A 4,451-nucleotide genomic window follows, 5' to 3' on the forward strand; every position below is an offset into this window, starting at 1 on the left:
ACTGAGCGTGACAAGGCGACTCCAGGTTGTCCAGAGCGTCTGGCGAAGTGGTGTATGTACACGTTGAAAGGTCTTGGCCTGGAAAACTGAACAGTTGGAAAATAATTGTTGCATCGCTTTGAGACTAGACGCGAACACAGTTCGGCGCACGGCAAGACATGACGGCAGTGTTTGCGCGTCAATGATTGACGCAAATGGACACTCAGAGAAATCACCGTGTCGTTGTCATGATTACTATACGTGATGACCAGCCACGTGCAGCGCATGGGAGTCACTTACGCCAGCGTACATACGTGCCATCACACACACCATGCGTAAGAGCCTAAACTCAACGAGCACGCACGCACCCTACGCACCACACGTGCACGCATGAGTCAGCTTACAGCAGCGTACATCAGCGTGGGCATGCAGCAGCGCGAAAACACACGCGCACGAGCGCGGGATTGTAGATTGTAAAGGCATGCCGCACCAGTAAAACTTGGAGTGTTATTCACACACTCCTAACTAGCTAGCACGTTAAGCGTAAGAGTTAGCGATTTGAATGAAGATGTCGTTTGGTCGGGCGATGGTCAGATATAGGTTTAGATTACCGGTTCGTGGCTTTCTCGCACCACTGTGAGGACTTGGTTCGCACCCGTCCATCGTCTGGGGCCACGTCCGCAGTTGCCGAGAGATCACCAGTGCACAGCGAGCTCCCAGATCTCTCTGCCGTAGCCTCCGGCCTGATTGCAGCTGGAAGGGTCGGAAGATCTGCGAGAGGAGCAGACACGATAGCGACGAAGGTGCAATGCAGCATTCTCCAAACAACACGTACATATACGAGGAAGCAGTGTTGTGAGAAAAACAAATACCGACACCAGTAGAGCTGTGGGTGTCCGGATCGCGATAATCCGAATCCCGATTGTGATCCGAAATCCCGAATCACGGATGTCGATTCGCATCGATTTTACAGAGTTATTTAAAGAATCGGATCGGATTCCGGGATTGGGATTCAAAATTGTCGTTGGATGCGGATTCGGAGTCGGATTTTGCAAAAATTGCTGTCGGATTCGAATTCGATTCGATCGCCGGGATCGGACGCGTAGAATCCGACCTCGCATCCTGCAGGAGGGCAGAGGGCCTGAGCGGCGGCTACTTCATAACGAGGGGCTTCAGGCGCAGAACGCGTGACTCGGCGGCTTTCTGATGTATATCGAAGGCGCTCCGATCGGATTATCGCGTACTATATCCGCCAGCCGTAGCACGCGCTTCACATCATTCACATACCGACATTCCGTCGTCTGCACACCATATGGTCTCTGCTCCTCTCTGCTCTCAGCACACACCACACACACACACACACACACAGCAGGGGAGGCTGAGACTAGTCCCCACGCACAGCCCACACAGCACGGCAACGGCGCGCACAACACACACGCAAATACACCCGCACAGGCACACGCACGACGCCCACCCTACACACCACACTGTCGAACACACATCTGCTGCGCCCGCACTGTGAAATCGATGCGTTTTGCATACGCACACGCGCGTGCGGCGGACTTCTACTGTCGATTGATATTGTGAAAGGGAGTTCGGGACCAGTCATCACAAATTAGCAAAATCGATTATTGATTGTGACGTGGTTGCGAAGTTGTCACGCTCGCTCTCGCTAATCCGTTGAGTGTTGGGAAATATCACGTATACTACCGTATAGCATAATGTATAATTGTATGAATATGCTACAGACGTTTCGTCAAATTCGTAGTAATTTCGTAGCCACCCTATGTCACTGTAGCTGCCCAGCTGTTAGGTAACGGTAGGACAAAGTGGATACTCGAGGTGACGATTTGATAAAGAAAATTTATCCCGTTCCAGATTCCGCAGATCAATCCGCTCTGTTCTACTAACTTTTCGTTAAAACGCGTTCTTACAGGTCCCCACTTTCACACTCCTTGAATCTGCAACAAACGTCCGACCAGTTTCATGTTGAAACAAATTATTACACGAATTGTTATAGCGATCTGTCACACGCTATTTGCGGAGAGTGAGAGTGTTCGGCATTTGCGTACGGATGGATTTTGCGGAACTCGGATCTTATGCGAGTACCAAGCGAGACGTCGCGGCATTCGGGATTCGAATTCGGATTGCAAAAAATTTTTTTTTGCCAGTCGATTCGGATCGGATCGGGATTCAAAAATAGCCATCGATATCGCGATTCGGATTTTTTTAAATGCCGTCGGATCGGGGATTTTGTTGGTTCATGTCGGATGCCGACGCAGCTTCTAACACCAGTAAGCCATGGTAGACCAATAACTACAGAGATACTCCTCCACTTCGTCCATGCAGGAGAAATAGGAATCAGGGAGGCCGGACCCAGGCATTTTTGAAAAGGGGTGTGCCTCTGACAGAAGAGAAATGAACTTTTTCTGGTGTATGTTTAATAAGGCTGGCCAGCTTAGGGGCGGGGTTGCTGGAGACCCTCCCCCACCGCCTAAGAGTTTAAAAAAAAAATTGGTGCAATTTTCTGAGAGCATGTGAGCAGGCAATTTTTAGATGTCTAGAATGGCAGAAAATTTCATACAGATCCGGTCCCACCGGACGCCTGCGGACCCCTCTTTGCCCTATATTTTTAATAACGAATTTACACTATATATACGGTAAATCTTTTATGGCAGCAAAACTAGGCTAAACAAGGATTGTTTTATGGAGACGATATAAGAGAAGTGTGTGTGTGCGTGCGTGCGTGCGTGCGTGTGTATGCTTTTTTCCCTTTTTTGTGGTAAAAAAGGGGGTCCGGACCCCCTCGACCCCCCCCGCTGGATCCGCCCCTGAGAATAAGGCTGTTTTACAGTGACTACATTAACATAATTGATATAATCTTTCTTAAAATAGCACTGATAAGCGTTTTGCATCCTGGATGAGGAAAAATTACCCCTTGGGTAGTTGTTAAAGGGTCAATACCTCTAGGGGTTCGAGTTGGTATTAAGTTAGGGTAAGTATTATATACCACCATATGAATGAGGGTTAATAAATCCGTGCTAAATTAAAGTTATTAACCAACGTCATTAACGATAAATTACATAATTAAGGTTCATTGCTAATATATTAATTATCCCTCTGATCCCTTAATCATTCAGTTTCATATTGACTCGTGGCACACGCGTGCGTTTCTCACCTGGGTTGGGGTAGATGGGCAACCCGTCCTTGTACCACATGATGGCCACAGGAGGCACGCCGTACACGGGACACTCTAGCTCGTAGAAACCGAACTTGAGTCCGTCGATGAACGGCACCCACGGTCCGACGAAGTACAGAGAGGCTGCAAGAACAACAAACAGCATCCCTGTAAGCTACAGTACAGGCAAGGAGCGACGTACACTAGATACTGTTATAGGTGCAGCGGGCCGGAAACTAGATGCTGCAGATGCTGGTTGAGGGGCTAGAGTGGAGATCTAGTGGGAGACAGGTCTGAAGGCATTCCATTGATACATGTTACATATTCGCATATCCACGAATTAGGTATCGCACATCTTTAGGTAATTCGGAATAAGATAATTAGGAAGTCTTATTCCATCACAGGTTTTAATATTTTTGTTGCTATTAATACTACTATTATTATTATTATCACAATCATCATCATCCTTATCCTATCCTCATCATCATCATCATCATCATCATCATCATCATCATCATCATCATCATCATCATCATCATCATCATCATCATCATCATCAACATCATCATCATCATCATTATCATCATCATCATCATCATCATCATCATCATCATCATCATCATCATCAACATAATACTCATTATTTTCACTTATCCAGAATGATTATTGCCACAAAGAATTCCATTCAGCGATTCGACTTCAAGCCGCAGACGACAGCGAACACGGATAAAGACCCACTGGAATCACCGGACAAGCTCGAAAAGAGGGCGCCACTGGGCGGTGCAATGACGCATAGAGGTCGCTGCTGGGGAGGCAGCACCGACCAATCTCACAGATATTTCGAGCCGGAGCGAACGGCGGCCATGTTCCGTGAGACTGTGCAGGGAAACGCTTGTCGCTTGTTTGCGAAGCACGATTCGAGCCCTCAGCGCGGAACCACGCCGAGAAACAGCGGCCCCCCCTGCACCCCGAAACCGCGGTCCAACCCGCAAGCCACGCCGGGTAAAGACACGGTCCCTCAGCGACAGATTCCGCCGCCGCCGGGCAGCGGCGATTACGAACGGTCACAGAGGGAGCCGCCGGAGCAGCCGACACACGCCGGCAACCTCGATTCGAAAGTTTCTCCGGCGGCGACGATGAGTCATCAGCGACGTCAGCTGCGCGTCAAGTCGGCGCCCGCCAAAGCCGCTGAACAAAAGCGCCCCCTGGCGGCGGCCGATCGACGCCCGAAGACGGCACCGCACCCGAAACAGGTCAGCGCGTCGGCGGAGACGCGCAGGCGCGAGGGACGGAA

The sequence above is a fragment of the Priapulus caudatus genome, unplaced genomic scaffold (assembly GCF_000485595.1).
Source record: "Priapulus caudatus unplaced genomic scaffold, Priapulus_caudatus-5.0.1 Scaffold395, whole genome shotgun sequence".
NCBI lineage: Eukaryota > Metazoa > Priapulida > Priapulimorpha > Priapulimorphida > Priapulidae > Priapulus > Priapulus caudatus.